We start from the raw sequence: 19,849 nt of genomic DNA on the forward strand, positions 1-19,849 counted from the left end.
ATATATTTTAATTAATGTCAACTGAACTTCAAATGTTTTGTTATACAATTTTCCTATTAACATTTCTTGAATTCAAAAAAATATGTGCTAAAAAATTGTGCTAAAAGTTGTCGTTGTTGTTCAATTAACAAAAAAATAGGCGTATCCCGACTACCACTTGTAATCTTCCTCAGAGGGTATTCTGCTTAGAGGTTTCGAAAAGTCGGTACAAGAGAAAATAGGATAAATAGTGGTTTTAGTTTGTATAATGGGCTAATGTCATCGGAAAATGATATATCCGGGTACACTTCCGGAATAAAAGAGATTGGTATACTAGTTGTAGTTTATTAGGAAGTCAAACTTAGAATAATCAATCTACTGTCAGCCCCATCACTTAAATAGTCAAGCGCATGGTCAAGCGACTATATAGCGACTTGATCAAACCCCCTCTCAATCTGATAATCTGATTTTCATTCTTAGCGTCTTGAATCGGTTGTAATCCAGGGCCTTTATGTCTGCAGGTTGGTCCTGTGTATGGATAGATTTAATCTTCAAAGTCCCGGAGGCTACATTATCACGCACAAAATGATGCTTGCCGGGGCCCGTGGCGTAGTTGGTCACACGTTCGCTTCATATGCGGATGGTCATGGGTTTGATTCCCAGCCCCGGCACATGCAATTTTTCGTCAGTTGGTTTTCCCCCGAGAGCAACTAACACTGATCCTCTTCTGAGCCACATGGCTCAAACGAACCCGGATACCTGGACATCGGCGAACTGCTACTCATAATGGACCCCCAATCGGACTGGAAAGGAGCAACGGCCATCCATCATTATCCTTGTGCTCATCATTCTACTAGGTATAAAGTAGAAAAAGTGAAAGCAGCAGAAAGGCAACCAGTTCGATAAAGTAGAATAGAATCTAGGCGCTGTACAAAATATAAGTGCAGCTGTCAATTGAAATTGCTCACGTAGTGCCCCAGTGGACAATTGAGATGTAAATTAGGTTAAGTGATTAAGAATAATAAAAAAAATGATGCTTGACGTCAAACGAAAACCATTTCGCGGAATTTTTTTTCGCGGTGTAACATTTCGCGGAACGACTTTTCGCGGAATGTACTGTTTCGCGGAATTTAATACTTTGCAAATAATAATGAAATAACACATTATTTTCTTTGCTAAACTTTACTAGCCCCATCGCCGATTCATGCGCAATGATGATCACCTCCGCTCTACGATTGTACTAATTGATGTTAAATCTGTTACTTTTCTGAACAAACATTTACCTTCTTTGATTCGTAGGCTGTTCTTCAGAGCAGTCTTCAAAATTTCCTTTGCATTTCGTTGCTTTGATTTAAAAACTAAGGGTGCCGTTATAGTTACGCGTGAGAGTGAGAGTGCGCGTGTGCGAAGCCGCAAAAAAGAATATCAACAACAGCAAATCCACGAAAATCCTTTGGACGCGCACTCCCACTCTCACTTTGAAGCGGCACTATGACAGCGCCGTAAGGAGTAGAAAAATGCACGCTCCTTGTTGGGCGAATCAGCATTGCTACGATTTGCTCCTCTCATTCTGGCAAAATACTGCATCATTGATCTAAAGCATTAACCAACTCCACGCACTGAGTGGGCAATGTTTCAGAAATAACAACCATGCATGGTAGGCCTAGCAACGCTAGTAACCAATTTGATTTGCGTCTGTCGTCTTGTGACAGTCAACAAAATCTTGTTCCTTCATTCTGACCAGTAGGTAGACAATTTATAAACTCGTAGGTACTTCTACTGCCTATGATCGCATAATTGTCCCATATGAATAGGAAACCCAGCAAAGATGGGACTGATATGCGATCATGGGCAGTCTAGGTGTTCTAAACTCCCTTTTCTTTCAGCACTGACAGCATTCAGCATTGATCTGGAATGGGCGAAAATGGAAGATGGCAACCGGCCTTATTCTTATATACGATACTCATAGTAGATCAGCTTATTTGGTAGGGTCCCGGATCGTCTCCGTGTAAATAATTCCACTTAAACGCATGGAATCAGTTCGATCCAATGTCATGAGGACATGTCTCAAACCAATTCGACTTTTTCATCGGTTTTATGTTGTAAGGAGCGGCAAAACGTAACATGAACAAGCAAATAAAAATACCTTTCTCACTTCTTAGTTGTTTATTAGAATAATTCAATCTCTGTCCCATTAATATCCTATGTCCCAAAGAACTACAAACCCAGAAATAAGACTGGGTATTTTCGTATTAGTCAAAACATATAGTAAACTGCGTAAACGCGTTGGTGACGACATTTCATAGAGTATTTAATACTCTCTCTGCTTCCACCTTGGCTTCCACTTACACCAGCTTTTCATATTACAAGTCGGATTCGATTATCCGGAGTCGGGTTCTGAAGTTTCCCAAACATTCATCATGCGAACGGAATGCTGCACGTAGTTGAAATTTTGTCGATTACTATTAAAAGTTGGTCTGACAAAATGTCATAATATCATAAATTTAATTTATGTTTGGGATGCTTCAGAAACCGACTCCGGATAATTGAGCCCGACCTGTGTTATAGGCCAATAAGATTACTTCTTGGTAGTGGGGCTGGATTGCCGTTCTAATCCAGTAGGTACGTCCCTGAACTGATACCGGGCTTTACCAGGTGTAACTCATGCAATTTGTGGCAAAAAGAAACATTTTGTTACAGCGTCATCGTTTATTCAACTCAAATAGTTTGTGGTTTGAAAAGTAATTCATAGAGATTTAGAAAGTTTGAGAAATATTCAAGTATTGTGAATCTAAAATGTACCCATGCCCATTGAATTGAAAACTGTGCACGACATTCATTTTCAGAGACGTATGCCTCAGAGCGTTCTGATTCTTGTTCTGGTCTGCGAGTTCGGATGCATCGCTCAAACGTCAAAAATACTTGGTACCGTTGCGTTCAAATGATTTGAATCAATGCAGTATTTCAAATCAAATGAGCATAGGAGAACTTAAATGCGAATGATCAAATTTGTAGCGAAGCATTGAGTTTTTCAACGCATGCTTTTTAAAAACTCGGCTTAGCAATGATGATCTTGGAAGACTGCTTCAGAGTTCTGAACGTCAGGCCAAAAGCCATTCGGCCGAATGTCTTTAGGACGAATGGAAATGAGGTCAAATAGACATTTGGCGCAATGACCAACAAGCCATCGTTGTTACATAAGTTGTACTTTCAAGCACTTATGTATATTGCTAACTCTTCCAGAGATTTTGATTTCCTTAAAATAAGTCTGTTCTTTACAGTAGTATTGTTGTTTGGCGACTGAATTGTTAAATTTTTCATTATTTACCTTCTTTTCTTCAAAAGTAGTTTTGAATGATCAAATTGATAACTCTATAGGAGATTTGACCTTCTTTTGATAATAGGCTGTTCTTTCAATTATATTGTTAAAAAAGTTGGCTAGTGACCATTGGCGTAGCTAGCTTTTTCTTTTTTCTTACTCACTCTCCTAAGCAGACACGAGAAAGAGCGGGATGCCAGAGGGGGCATGTGCCCCCTCTTTCATCCTTCTTTTTCTCGTGTTTGTTTAGGAGAGTGAGTGAGAAAAAAGCAAAAGCTAGCTACGCCAATGCTAGTGACCAAACTGCTAACTTTAAAAAAAAAAAAAGACACTACACCGTCTTCAGCCAGAGGCTGCACAGACTGAACATTACACTAACACGAGGCAACGGACAATACACATAACACCCAGTGGCCCAATGGAGAACTTCCCGTTTGACGAAAAGTTTTCCCCGACTGGAGCGGGAATCGAACCCGCACTCCGAGGCTTACGAAACGCTCAGACGACTGGCGCCGCTAACCGCACGGCCACGAAGCCCTGAAAAAATCTGAGATTTTTCATTCTGTCAAAAATGGGCTGTTCTTTAGAGTTACACTGTTGGTAAGTTTTTTGGTGGCCAAAACTGTTTTTGGCATAACTGCTAAATAAATATTATCAGAGAATTTCCCTTCTTTCATACATAGGCTGTTTTTTTTTCAAAGTATACTGCTACAAAAATGAAATTTTGATATGAAGTATTCCATTTTTCATGTGCTTATTTGAATTTTGAATCTCCTCATGATGTTGTCTCTCGATAAGTTGAATTGTTTACTCTTATTAACGATTTTCCGCGAAACGGTACATTCCGCCTAATGGTTTTCGGCGAAACGGTGCATTCCGCAAAATGGTTCATTCCGCCAAATGTCATTCCGCAAAATGTTACACCGCGAAAAGAAATTCCGCGAAATGGTTTTCGGCGAAATGTTATACAATCCACCAGGTTACATCCGTCGTCAGTGTCCGATGCCCAGTCTGCGTCAACTTACCCCACCAAGGAATAACTTGTCGCGCTTGAACCACCGACGAACTTGAACTGCAACATCAGATTCCTCGTGCCTTGTAAGTAACGGACTATTCGTTTCAGGGCTAGCCAATGCTCAATAGATGGTTGTTGTTGGAATCGTCCGAGATAACCGACAGGATAGCAAATGTCCGGTCGAACGCTCAGCATTACGTACATAAGCGACCACAGCAACTCTCGGTATGGTTGCTTTTCTTCATCTCCTTCTCGATTTAGCATCAGGCCTTTCTCCATCGGGGTTCGAATTGGGTTGCAATCGGACATTCCAAAACGACTCATCTGGCATCTTGAGATAACTGCAGTGTTCCTTCTTCGCGGTTGTAGAAGATCTTCATTCTCAAAAAGTGTCTCAATTCTCCACAGTCCAACATCTCGAGCATCGACGCTAAACGTTTCTTCAACTCCATGATCGATTTCAGATTGCGGCCGGCCACTAAAAGGTCATCTACGTACAGAATCACGATGAGTTCATCTCCGTCGTCCAGCTTAGTATACAGGCAATAATCGTGTCTTGATCTGTTGAAACCCATATTGAGGAGTGCGTCATTGAATCGGTCATTCCAACATCTAGGTGATTGCTTTAGGCCGTACAAAGATTTCAGCAATCGACAAACTTGACCGGGCTTCGCTGGTACGCCATCCGGGATCTCCATGTAGATTGTTTCCTTTAAACGGCCGTGAAGAAACACTGTGCGGACATCCATCTGATGGAAATAGTATCGTCGATGTACATCGACTGCCAAAACGGTCCTGATCGTAGCCAGTCGAACTACCGGAGCGTAGGTCTCTGTATAGTCCTGTCCTTGCTTTTGGAGGTATCCTTCCGCCACAAGCCGAGCTTTGTAGCGAACCGATCTGCCGTTTTCATCCTACTTTATCCGAAACACTCATTTGGATTTGAGCGGTTTCACCTCCCTAGGACAGATCGTCAGCTGCCAGACGTCGTTTTTCTTCGCGCATCCATTCATCTCGATCATCTCGACGGGCAATTTGGCCAAATGTTTCAGGTACATCTGACGATAATGGCACACCAGAAGTTGCTCCGTAACCAACAAAATAATCGAGTAACTTACCCGGTAAAGTGCGCTCCCGATCGCTGCGCCTCACCAACGTTTGTCCCTCGGACTCGTGGTGTTCTGTGTGCGAAGAGAGCGCCGATGCTTCCGTCTCGTCATCGTCAGTTTCGTCGGACTGTTCCGCTTGGCCATCTTCCTCCATCATCTCAGGCTCTTGATGTTCTTGCGGAACGACTTCTTCATCCTTCTCGTTTTCGTAGGAATAGCGGACTACCAAGGGCGATTGCTCTGCTGGTTCAGCCTCCACTTCATACGGAAAACGGGTTTCATCAAACTTTACGACGCGAGCTACAATGATCTTTTGTCGTCTTCGATCCCACAGCCGGTAGCCATTCGGCGCGTGGCCTACCATTCGAAGCTTTTGGCGTCTAACTTCGTTCGTAACTGACCTGGTATGTACACAAAGGCTTTGCATCCGAACATCCGAAGTTTCTCCAGATTGGGCTTCACTCCTACCCACAGCTCTGCTGGTGTTGAATTGACCGAGAGATACACGCCAGTTAACGCAGCCTCACACCACATCCTTTTCGGTAGCCACGGAATCCAGAAGCATTGCACGAACCTTTTCGATGAGCGTACGATTAAACCTCTCTGCCACTCCATTCTGTTGCGGAGAATACGCAACCGTCGCTTCAGTCTGGATTCCTTTCGCTTTGTACCAGTTTTTCTGATTAGGTGTTCGAGCCATACTCCGTACCTTGATCTACCTAAGTTTTGAAATATTCTTACCAAAGGCTGCTGTCGCCATTGCTTCATATTCACGAAATCGTTCAAAAACTTGAGACTTCTTCGTCATCACGTATATCATCGATGAACGAAACGAAATAGCGGGAGCCATCCCACGCCGGTGGATCGATTGGCCCACACACATCCGAGTGGATCCTCCAAGACACGAGTCGCACGCTGCCTTCCACCATGTTTTGTTGCACGAGTTTCGAGAGGGCTTTCTGGTTGATATGTCCAAGCCGACGATGCCACAGATCATTCACCTCCGCTTGACATGTATGTATTCGCAAATGGCTTGTTAAACTTGACTTCCAGCTCATACAGACTTCCCTGTAAGTACGCTGTAGCTATGACCGTGTTCTCCTTCCTCAACGTAGCTTCATTTCCGCAAAACAACACCGAAATTCCAGCTTTAGCCAGTTTCTTGACCGACATCAGGTTATCTGTCAAGTCCGGTATGTACAGCACACCGTCGATTTTCATTTAACGACAAACTCGTAAGAATCCCAAAATGGCCACCACAATGGCCGACTTTGGCACCTACTCACGATTTTGAGCGCACAAATCTCGTCGTAAACAAAACCAGCGCATCTGATCTTCTTATTTTAAGCTTATTGCAAGTGAGCAAGAACAGAATAAAAAAATGCACTGTTGTCTGAAGTTTGCATCTTGAGATTTGTGCATCTGAATTTCTGGTGCACTGTTCAAGCGGGATTTCAAGACGTTTGTCCTTAAACGCCTCTAATGCTGACTCCTTCGATGACACCTTTCTTCCGAGCTTCCAAAGTCTCGCCGTCTTTGGCCACGTTGATGATGACGGGGTTGGACAACTTGCTCAACGTCGTAAAAACATCAGCATCGTTCACGAGATGGTCGCTTGACCCGGAATCCCATTTGAAAACCAGTCGTCCATTACGGCGTCGAGAGTCTCTTGCGCGACCGGCCATAAAACTTAGCGCCTTGCTCTTCGATCCAGCAGCCGCATTTGCTTCACTGTGGTTCTTCTGCCGGCAGTCCTTCTTCATGTGCCCTTTCTTGCCGCACCTATGACACATGCCGTTGAATTTCTTGATGGTAGTCCTGTCCTTTTCTCCAACGAACGCATTCGGCTTCTCATTCGTGCCATCTTGATGCCTGTCGAACTGCTTGACTTCTTCGCCCAGAAGCCGTTGCTTCACTACGCCTAGCGTCAAATCGTCATCGCCGAGATTTTCCAGAGCAGTTATTAACGGCTAACGGGTCATATGACTCGGGAAGCATCAGCACCATATCCAGTTCCTTTAGCTCCGCTCCTGCCACCCGTAGCTGACGGATCAGGTCATCGAAACACACCAGATGGTTCCGCATGGATTCTTCTTCCTTCATCTTCAAACGCCCGAGTTGCTTCCGTACCAGGTTCTGCGTCGCTAGCGATTCCTTGGCAAATGAATTCTCCAGCGCTCGCCACATCTGTTTCGCTGTCCGTTTGTCACGAACGATCTCCAGACAATCATCTCCGAGAAAACCAATCAGCATCGACTTTGTTTTCTTGTCCGCCTCGTCGAACTTCGCTTTTTCCGCAGCCACTTCCGGGGAATCTTCAGTTAAGGTATGCTCCACTCCCACGGTGTACAATATTTAGAAGGTGAAACCTGAGTGGTGCGAATAGAAGCGGTTTTATTTTTCAAGCTAGCTAACACACACCTACACACTCCCGGCACACAGCTTGTAAACACGCACGAGCCTTCAATTTTCTTGCAACCACCTCTCTCAGCGCGGTTGTCAAACACGCCGTCGCGACGCTGTTCGGAAATGGTAAACATGATCAATCCACTATTATTCCAATTTCGTTCTCGTGTTAAAAGTTTATTATTTTCCATTCGCGATGGAAATGTTGATGGATAGTTGTTAAAAAATTAGCTGAAACAGGCTCAAAACAATGTTTATCTTTCTCCTCGCTTTCCAACGGCTTGACAGCGGCAAATGGAGATATCGTGACAACAGTTTTGATTACATCCGCAGCACCTAGATAACAATACTTTTCAATCAATCACACAGGTTCAAAAAGGTTTAACATAACCTCAATCTTCAATGTTTGGCTGCCGATGTTTGGCTCCCGCTGAGAGAGCATATTTAGTCAGTCCGCGACACTCAGGGTGATACCTTCCGGAAATCTGACAGTTTTTTGATGACGTAATTCAAATCGTTCATAGGCATTTACACAATGATCTAGTACTCCTCACCAATTTGATCAACGTAAAACGATAAGAACGACGTCACGTGTTTACATCCAAAAGTGATGTTTACATAGGTTACTAGCCTGCCTTGTGATATTTATGCCGTGCTCCAGTCCCATAGCGTCCAGATACATCCGCACACGAAAACTCCAGTTGTGAAACCCTGGACCTCTGTGGAATTGAGGAATGCCGTGCACCGAATTCTTACTGGTCGAGCCCACAACCTCTTAGAATTGGATACCTTTGAGATGAGAATTAACGGAAACAGTTTGAAACGCGTGTAACTGAGGTTTATTGCAATGTAAAGTGTTTGGAAAAATAACAATACCTAGTAACTTAGGCAGGGGCGTAGTCAGGGATATCTTGATTGCTCCGAATGCTAACTTGATCACAGTTCAGCAGTTTGATGGTGGTTTTCGTTGACGTGGACTTGGCTACGTGCACTTCGGGCCATTTTGTGTAGGGATCGACTACCACCAGGAAGTAGACTCCATCTACTGGACCTGCGTAGTCCACGTGAATCCGGGACCAAGGTTTGGCCGGAATGGGCCATGATTCCAATGTCGTCTTCGTTGGAGCCTTACCTGCTGTTGAGCACGGTACGCAGCGCTTGACGTAGTCCTCAATCTCATTGTCGATGCCGGGTCAGGACACGAAGCTTCTTGCAATTGCCTTCATACGTACAATTCCGAGATGACCTCGATGGAACTGATGCAGGATCTTCTGTCGAAACGTCTCGGGAACGACGGCCCTGTTGCCGAACATCACGCATCCGTCAACTACGCTGAGCGATTCTCGTATGTGGAAGTAGGGTTGAACTGCAGTAGTGAGATTCACGGATGTGCTTGATAACGGTTTGAGGTGTAGCGTTCGTCGATGTTGCCTTCTGCAATGCTGGGAATGCAACCGGAACCTTTTCAGTTGCGTCGGAAAGAATGCTTCAGATTTCACCAGCTGCAGGCACTGGCACCGCGTGTTGAAGATGGACGTCTGCGAGCCGAAAATTTTCTCCAGGGTTTCGACGGTGTCGTTGAAGTTGACGTCTCTGGGAAGCTTCGGCAGGATGTAGTTTGTGTACCGCGTGTGAGACGGTGTGACCAACTTCCACAGCAGCCAACGTACCTTGACAGCATCCTCCAGGTTCCTGGCTTCCGAATCGAAAAGATCTGCGTACCGGCTGTACCACTTCTCAAAGGTGATGCCATTCTCCGAGTCGAACGAAAATTCGCTGATGTTAGTTGCCAACCCAGTCAACCAGTCATCGTATAAGATGTTGTATAAGATGATAAAGTGGAGGCGATATGCGTACCTTTTACATGCGCCTAAATGGAGGCATGCACGCATATAGCCTCCACTTTATCATCTTTTACGACATCTTATACGATGACTGGTTGTCTGGGAAGGTTTTGAGTGTTTGCTCCGGGTTGCTAGGGGCTGGTGCTGGTTGCGCTAGCTTCTGCAGGAGCGCCGCCATCTGGAGTATCACCTCTTGGAGTTCCGCCATCGATCGCTTCGGTTCTTGAATCCTCGTCGCCAGCTGATCTTCCGGAATAAAAGAGTTTGTATATTTACTAGGTTTAATCACAGCATGACTCTATCATAATTAATTTTAATTGGCTTTTTTCGATGATATGAATACTACTCGAAGTAAGAGGGAGTAAGGAAAGTAATGAAAGAATACGGTGGATAGATACGCAAGCGAGCGATAAGAGAAATTGAACAGAAATTGAAATTAACAGAGGGCCATTGTTGAGCAACACAATCACAACGACGATCTTCTTGCCATGCGTTCTCGAGTTGAACGGCTAGGTGATAGTAGATAGATGAATTTAGTGGATTAAAGTGCCGGACTAGCGATATGAAGTCGCGGGTTCAAATCCTACTAGAACAAGTGATATTTTTTCACAAATTTATCTCTCAATTTGACAATGAAATGCACTTTTCCTTCAAATAAACATGAAGCATTTGTCGTATTTTCACGTCTATTGTTTCTACAACCCAATCTTAACTCCTTTCTACGTGTGCGCCGAGGCAGTTTTCATCGGCGGCGGCGCATATAGTAATTTGAGGCAGCGGCGGCGGCGACGCCGGCGCCACGCCGTACGCCCTATTCGGCGGCGGGGGCGTAATCGGCGTGGCCTTATTTTTTAGTGAAATGCTGCTTCTAGTCAAAACAAAACGTCAGAAGAGAATAACTATGTTTCTGTACTAAGGTTTTCTGTAACTAAAGTACAATTTTCATCTATTTTGTAATAAAGGGTTAAACGTATGTAAATCAGAGGTTTCAATAAAAACTATTCACATAGAATTATGCTCTACATTTTAGAGAGAATTGTTGTTGTTGTTTGTTTTATTAACGACCTTTTAACTCAAGTGAGTCATTCAGGTCGACCAAGCATACATATTTTATATAAACTAAAACTACAATTCAACTCTACTTTCATTTTTAACACGTTTGTAATGCAGCAAAGGCTTCAGCACAACTGTTTAGAGAGAATCCTTGAAGACATTTACCGGGAACTTTATTAAGGATTCCACAAGATATGAATTCACAACATCGCACGTGTCTTCCAAGGAAATTCTTTTCTTATACTCATTTTAGACCAATTGTTGTTGGAGTTCTGTTATGGTTCTTTTCAGGAACTTCTCCAGAGATTCTTTCAGGCGTTTCTTCTGGAATTACTCCAGAAAATGCTCAATAGATTCTTTTGGAAGTTCATTTAGGGGGCTTCCGAGAAGATATTCCTATACGGCTGGGAACGTAAACTTCTCTAGAGATTCATAGAAACTTTGTTTCAGGGATTCTTTCAGAATTTTTGTTTTCGGTGACCCTTTTAAAAAATCTTTTCAGAGATTCTTTCAGGGGTTCCTTTAGAAATCACTTCAGGATATATTTCTTGATGTTTCTCCAGGAATATCTCAAGAAATTCTTCTTGGAATTACTGCACAGCATTCTCCAGTTTTCCAGGCAGAGATTCCTTAAAAAAGAAGCATATTGTTTTCGGAATTTCCTTTGGCGATTTCTCGCAGCCACCAAGCAGCTGAAACTACACAGCGCTCGCGCTATATACGACGAGCGAGTTTTTTTTGGTAGTGTTGTACTTTTTTACAACGGCACGCGTCCTGATGGGTTAAGAATTCTTCACAATTTCCTCTAGGGAAATTGTATCAGATAATTTTATCCACTAATACTATTCGAAAATTGCGTAAGAAATACTTTCACGAACCACCGAAAAAAATCCAAAAAGAAATCCTCTAGACATTTCTTTAGTAACCATTGATAAAATTTTCTAAGGGATTCCTGGAGAACCCTTGGAAGAATTTTCGAAGAAATCGCTAAAAAATCTCTGGCTCGCTGAGCGTGGACTACGCCGTCGTGGTGTGCCTTTCTTTCAGAAGGAATTCATTAGTAAGTTTTAGATGGAATCCTCGGATGAATTTCTGAAAGAATCCTTGGAGGAGTTATAGAAAAAAATGTCTATCTAATCCCTGAAGAAATCCCTGGATATATTCTTGAACGAATCCCAGCAGGATTATGTCAAAGAATTCCAGGGAATTTTCTGAAATAATGTGAAGATGTCCTCTAAGAATTTCCAGAGGAATTCGTAAAGATATTTTTAAAGGAATCCCTGAAAGAATGTCTTTAGAAATACTTTAACTTATGTAAAGGTTTCTAGAAATTTCCAAAGGATTTATGGAATTTCTTAAAAATCAATGGAGCCATTTCAGGCTGTTTCTTTATAAATTCTTTGGAAAATTTATGGAGGAACTTAAGGCATTTCTAAAAAGTGTTTCTGAAGAAACATCCCAACTAACATTTATTGTGAACGTAAACGTCAACAAAGCGTCCTTGATGCTGAGTTACTGTGTTGTACATATGGACGGAAGCTTCTATGCAAGCCCTATACCAATGAATCTGGCGAACTTAATCAACTTGTACATGCTGTGCGATCAGCTTCTATGCCACCTAGTCATAGCTCTTTTCTCGGCTCCTATGTAACCACTAACTGAATAACATCTTGAGAAGGCGCTTTTTCAGCCTTTTCGCAATTGTTAAATAATAGTTTTACGGCATCCCCAAATTAAACGATTAAATATAATTAGGTTATGGATACCGTGACGCAATACATGTGAAACTGGAATTATCACTTTCAAAATTGAATAATTAAAGTACTTGCCGCTACTTGGAATCGAACTCCCGATCTCCGTATCCACTGGTCCCGATGATGTCCTCGCTGCCACACTGCTATATATAAATACCGTCGATGGGGGTGACAATGGGTCTGGGGGGTGAGATTGGGTCAAAACGGAGAAACATAAAATTTGAAATAGCTCATCAACTATCGCTAATTTATATAGAAAACTTTATATTATTTCAAAGAGGAGATGTTTTTACACGTCATGATGCAGAATAAGATGTTTAGCAATAATCGTTTTTTGTTAAATTTGTGGCTAAACTTATATGATGCAACTACTAGTAAATCACTCTGAAAAAATTTCTCCTTCGTAATGTTCAACACAAGTACCTAACCATAAATTTTCTTACAAGTGATTAGCTGTAGGTATTTCCTGGTTGATAAAATGAAAAAAGCGGGATGTCATTGCTCTTTTTATTTAAAAATTCAAAATAGTTGACCCTATGTCTAAATATTAAGAATGGGGGTGAGTTTGGGTCAAGCAAGTTATCGAGTGCACATAACTTTATTAAAAATTCAGCTTGTTATCCAGTCCCCATTTGACGTTAGAGTGGTGCCCTGTTAACCGTATCTTCATAAAAGCACGCTTTGTTTCGAAAATATGTCGAGAAGTGTCAAACGAGTGTGTTAAAACGTTTAGTGCCAAAAATCATTTATAACAATACACCCATGCATTTGGACAGCTCCTCTAATCATCAGCTAATCTTTAGAGTACTGCAATATCGTAAGCTCACAAAATAGACTTAATAGCATTCCTCTATCTCGAGATGGATGATTTGCTTTAGCAATATAGAGGCCAATGATCATGTACATAAGAGTTTATAACAGAGGGTTTGGTTAAACATTTCTTAGGCAGTATACTAAAACTATCATGTTTTTTTTACAATCAATCTTTCAATGCGCCCTCCCTCATTGTAATCCCCCCTCCTCTCATGAAGGTTGAAACTCTAAATGAAGATGATTATAATGGCTAAAAATGGCGATACAGCATAAAAAAGTTATTTTATCAAATTTCAACCATTTTTTCGATTGTATTAGGCCTTTTAGGTGGATTAATCATCTTTTAAAATTACCTAAATATTTATTTGTTATGAAGTGTGTTTAAAGTAGGTTTACTAGATATGATCAATAAAATTAATTCACATTCTCAGATAGGCGATTTCGAATACTTTGACCCATTCTCACCCCCTCTAAGGGGTGAGATTGGGTCAATTTTCAATCATTTGTAGTTTAGTAAGCAATTCATATAACGTGATACTTTCTTGCTAAACTATCATTACCACATAGAAGAGTATACATACCAAATAAAAAGTTATTCCGACTTCATTTTTATTTGTTATTTAACAAATAATCTTTGAGTATCCTTTTTTGACCCATTCTCACCCCCAACGACGGTAACATAGAAAATAGCCCGTTTTGTTTTACTCCAGACAAGGCTTCATAATTGTGCCGCAAGAAACCTTACCCAACTTCAAAAGCTGTAAAAGCTTGTGAAACGTCAAACGCAATAATGTTTACATTGAACAAGCTGTGTGGTTGCGCCAACAGATTCTTCTTCACAGCTTCTAGCTGAAAGAGTGTTCTTTAAACGGCTACGAAGCGCTGCTGTTTTGTGTTTTGGCAACATTACAAAACGTACTGTATAAAAGCAGCTGTTGTAGTGGCTGGGACTCTTACTCGATTTGCACATCTTCCGGAAAATCTTCCGGCATTGAATTAAAGTGCAATAAAAGCAACCCAAATAATTTCACAGCACAGAGATGGATAGCTGTAAAGAATTTGTGTAGTAGCTATATATCCAGCTTAAAGTTTGTTTTGACAATAATGTTTACATCCGACAAGCCGTGTTGGTAAACCAACAGTTTCTTTATTACAGCTTCTAGCCGTAATGAAATCGCATAACGGCCTTTAAAGCGCTGCTGGTTTGGGGATTTGTCAGTATAACGAATTGTACTGTATAGTAGCAGCTGTTTTATTAGTGGGGACTCCTATTCGATGTGTTCAAGTTTTCACATCTTCCGGGAAATCTCCCGGAGTTGGAATAGAGTGGAGTAAAGGCAGCCCCAGTGGATTTCTGAAAACCGAGTTTGGTAGCTGGATGGTGCTTGTTTTGCAGTCGTGTATTAGCTTATGATTTATATTTGACTAGCTTTCCTTTTGTTCAGCGTTGACTGCTTTTACTCGATGGTTACACAACAGAAAGCAAATGACTGAAGCTTATAGCGCTGAAAATGTTAGTTGGGATTCGGAATTTTTGCAGAATCATTGGATCAATATCTGTAAGAATTCTGAACTGTTCATTTTCTATAAATAAATTGCTGTTAGTATGTCTGAAATCCATGGATGGTTTCTGAAAGATTCTGAAAGATTCAGATAAATTTCTGAAATAATCCATGGAGGAGTTTCTTAAGCATGGAAATTTTTCTAGAAGAATTCTTGGTGAAATATCTGGAGGGTCCCCTACACTCAGCGAATAAAAAACTTACGAAATTCATCGAAATACCTTATGGATGCCATAAGAATACCTTATGGAAATTGGTCGTGCTGGTTATGACAAATTCCATAAGATAGACTTATGAAAAAAATCTTAAAATGATGCAGACTGGATTCGCTCCACGGACATCGGGGTCGCTGAGCTCGTTTTTTATCCACACGGCTACCGACGGTTGAGAAAACCATGTTGCTAAACAAATATAATAGCCAGCTGTGAGACGATTCTACGTCACTGAAAATCATTCGAATCATTATGAATTGTTTAAAAGCCCGGTCATAAGTTGATCCTTATGGCAATCTTAAGTTTATTTGGCTGAGTGTATAGGAACTTCTGAACAGTTCATGGAATATATGCATCCAAGAATGTCATTCGTAAATTGCGACGAAAATCTTCCAGATATGCAAAGAATATGTAGGAAAATTTGTTTGTGGACCTAATAAGAATACCGCCAAAAATTTTATTGATAATCCGTTATGGTTTCCAAAAAAGTACTTGAAAAAGGATAAGTGAGGATCTTCAAAGTTTGCTGTAATAAATCATTAAATGAAGTCGCAAAAAATGTTACATAACATCCACAAGAAGAACTTCAAAAAATACTCCTATGCAAAAGAAAAAAAAATAGAAACTGTTTAAAAATTACCACTTTTATTGCTATCAGGTTTAAATAGGTGGTTCTTAAAGTGTTGACGAGATAAAATGTTTGCCGTTTTCACATCGGCGTGGGAAATTTTGTTCGGCGGCGTGAAAAAATATGAACAGCGGCGCGCCGGGTCAATTTAACTGGCGGCGGCGGCGTGGAAAAATCGTCGGCGACGGCGGCGCGGCGCGGCGGCACACACGTCTATTTCTATATAATATATTTGACATTATTAAATGTGCAATTCTGATGAATGAATTAGGTTTGAGATAATTTGTAGCTGAAACTATTTTCAAAAACCTATAAAAACTTGAAAAAAATCAGAGAATTTTATATTCTTAAGAGCGTTGACAAATTAATCATCGTTCAATATAATACTGAGATTAGGGTGAGTTTTTGACGCAAGTTTAATTCTGAGATTAGTTGAGTTAGCAGCATGAAGCAATCCAGGGTTACTTAAGTTTTTTTTTGCTGATGCTTAAGCGCTATTTCTAGTGTGTTATGGTGCTCAGCTGAAGATGTTCAAAATCTTCTCGTGGTAGGAATGTTTCACATGTTAGCGCAAACAAAAAAGGAAATACTGCTTAAAAATGTGACAAACTGCATATCTACGGTCGGTTTGCCGTAGTCGTTTACCTATGAGTATGCAATGCAGCACTCGCGCTCCCAAACTTTGCGCGCCCATACTTGGAGATGCAAATGCAAGTGTTCCATCAAGCAGCAGCTAGTTGCCGGAGACACTTATTTCGCCATTCACCACCTCCCCGTCCCGGGCACCTATCGACTCTACTCCATTCAACCATTTATCATGAAACCGCGCCAAAAACCGCGCAGTATGACTGTTCAACAACCGGGTCGTCGCTGTCGCAGATGATGATGGTGATGACGACGTCGAGCCGCGCCGGATGAACCGAGGAACGGGCACGGCACAAAGTCACCTTTTGTCTGGATGATGGAACGGGGCGGCGCGGCGGTGGGCCAGCCAAAAACGTCGCATCTGGTTGACTTCCACCGAAGACCACTTTATCAAGAAGACTTGTAGCACTACTCAAAATCGGGAGTCACTGTTAGCAGCGCCACCACGGATTAAGGTGGAAACATTTATGGTAGTGTGTGTAAATCTTCATACTCGCACCAATACACTCTTACACTTTTATACAAAGGTACCACCTTAGCTCAACAGGCGGCGGTGCACAGAAACAAATATTTATGTAAAATTCAGCGAAAAATCATGCACATAAAGAAAATGTCAGAGTTAGTGCATATTTACATGAGATATCATGTAAAATTACGTTACGTTCGTGTAAATTTCTGCTAATAGTCGCGTAACCGGTTGGTGTTCATGATAGTTTACGTGATGGTTGGCGGAAATTTACACGATGGTAATGTAATTTTACATTAAATCCCATGTTAAAGTGCACTAACTCTAGCATTCCCTTTATATGCATGATTTCTCGCTGAATTTTAATTGCATATTTTTTTCTGTGTCATCGGTGTCGCATGCCGTTAGTATGGGAAAACAACAGAGTTGCATGTCTTCTTGATAAAGTAGTTTTCGCTTCCACGTTAGCTATACCTACCGATTTCCCTTCCGCCACCTACCATCTTCCAGGTGGAATAGTGTTACTGCTGTTCTTTGTTGCATTATGCAGTACAGGAACTGACAAAAGTAAAATATCATCTAATATTTACTTACCTGGTCCATTCGCGACTACGAAGGTAAAAGAGATTCCAACTCTTTATCGCTCTAATTGAAATCCTCGTAAGGAACTGTCAGAATGTTCGTGAAAAAAAAAGCAAAAAATATTTCCCTCGTTATTTTTTTCACGTAAACCTTCACGCACATTCGACAACTTCGTAGTCGCGAATACTCCAATGCACGGTGACGTCATCAAAAAAATGTGTCAGAGGCGTTGCACCGAAGGGGGGGGGGCTTCAGGGGTATTTTCGGGGAGTTTGGAAGAGTCTCAGTTGCGTTACATGGGATCCGATGGGGTTTTAAGGGGATTTCGAGGGCATTTCAGAAAGCTTCAGAGGATTTTTGGCGAGTTTCAGAGGCGTTACGTAGGCGATTTTAGTGGTTTCTAAGGGTCGCAGATGCGTTACATGGGGTACGATGGGGATATAGGGGTCTTTCGAAGGCATTTCAGGCAGCTTCTGATGATTTTTGGCGAGTTTCAGAGGCGTTACGTAGGCATTTTTGGGGGTTTCCGAGGGTCTCAGGCGCGTTACATGCGGTCGGAGGGAATTTTAGGGGGATTTCGGAGGCATTTCAGAAAGCTACAGATGATTTTAGGCAAGTTTCAGAGGCGTTACGTCGGTGTTTTTTGGGGTTTCTGAGAGTCTCAGTTGCGTTACATGGGATCCGATGGGGTTTTAAGGGGATTTCGAGAGCATTTCAGAAAGCTTCAGAGGATTTTTGGCGAGTTTCAGAGGCGTTACTCAGGCGTTACGTAGGTGTTTTTGGAGGTTTCTGAGGGTCTCAGATGCGTTACATGGGATCCGAGGGGGTTTTAGGGGGATTTCGAAGGCATTTGAGAAAGCTTCAGGTGATTTTTAGTGAGGTTCAGAGGTATTACTCAGGCGTAACGAAGGCGTTTTCGGGAGTTTCTGAGTGCCTCAGGTGCGTTACATGGGGTCCGAGGGGGTTTTAAGGGGAATTCGAGGGCGTTTTAGGAAGCTTCACACGATTTTTGACGCATTTTACAGGCGTCACACAGACAGGCGTTTTAGGGGATCTTGGAGGGTCTCAGGAGTATTACAGGGGATTTTGTGGGGAGGTTAAGGGGTGGTTAAGGGGGCCTACAGTTTCTGAAAATACATTTTGAATCACAGCTCTTAAGTAAGCTTCAGAGAGATTTCAGCGGCGTTTCAATGCGTTTCTTAATCGATTCAGGTTGCTCAAGAAAGTTCTTAGGAAATCTTAAACAGTCCCAAACCAACCCCATCCCCCCTCATTGCTTCCCCCTGAGCATGTCCTGAACTCCCCTTAACTCCACTTGCAACTTGATTCCACTAAACCAACCTTATCCCTAATCTAAAACACTCCAACTGCTCTGAACACAATCAGATTCTATTTAGGGGCCGTCCATATACCACGTGGACAAGAAAATCCTGGTTTTTGACCCCCTCCCCCCTCCCCGTGGACAAGCGTGGACTTTGCTTTGACCCCTACCCCCCTCCCCTATTGTCCACGTGGACTTCAGAAATAAAAGTTTTTTTTTTATATTTTTAAAAAGGTGTTTTTAAAAGTTTTAAAGAAGAGAGCTGTTCTGCCCATATTCGCATAGCTGACGTAAGCGCCACTGTCGTTTTCAATACTCTTCACAATGAATTAACAATGAATAATGGAAATATTAAGATTTATTTTACGCTAACATCTAGCTAGAGGTTAGATCTTGTGATCTATTGAATGAAACTGGTCACAATTATGCACATGTGATAGATATTAGCTTGTGAATGCTGGCATTGTCAATGGTGGTTACGTCGACTGTGCGATCATGAGCAGTGTTTTTTTTTTCTAAACAATTTCTCAAACATAATTCATAATGTAATAAATTTCAAATATTCTATGGCTATAAACAAATTATCAACATTTTATTTTTCAGAATGTTTCTTTAATCTAAAGCTGTCTAATTTTTTGTAGAGATAATTTTTATATGAACAATTCTGAAAACTTCTGATTTCTTTTTTGCATAAACAAAAAGCCAAATTTCGAGAAAGCATAGTGCAATTTCGAAATTAAATTATAGTGCAAAAATTTAGTCTGTTCCATATTTGGGAAAGTTTAAAAAAAAACAACATTATGAAGTAAACCTGCAAAATTTTAGAAGGATTAGAACATTTCTTAAGATATTTTAAAAATTCGAAGTAGTTTTGAAAATTGATATGAAATTACAAGTTATCCATTGAGAAATTTAACGACAATTTTAAAGATACTACAACACTTTAATGGTCTACGCCAAATTTCGAACTTTCAGAATACTATTTGATAAAGATTTAAAAAAAAAATAAATAAGAGAACTGCATCAATGATACGAGATATTCCTTGAGTTTCCTTGATGATAGTTGTTTTATTTTTAGATTAATATTGTCCACGTGGACATTCGACAGACCCCCACCCCCCTCTCCATGGACAAGCATGGA

Source organism: Aedes albopictus, chromosome 1 (genome assembly GCF_035046485.1).
Source record: "Aedes albopictus strain Foshan chromosome 1, AalbF5, whole genome shotgun sequence".
NCBI lineage: Eukaryota > Metazoa > Arthropoda > Insecta > Diptera > Culicidae > Aedes > Aedes albopictus.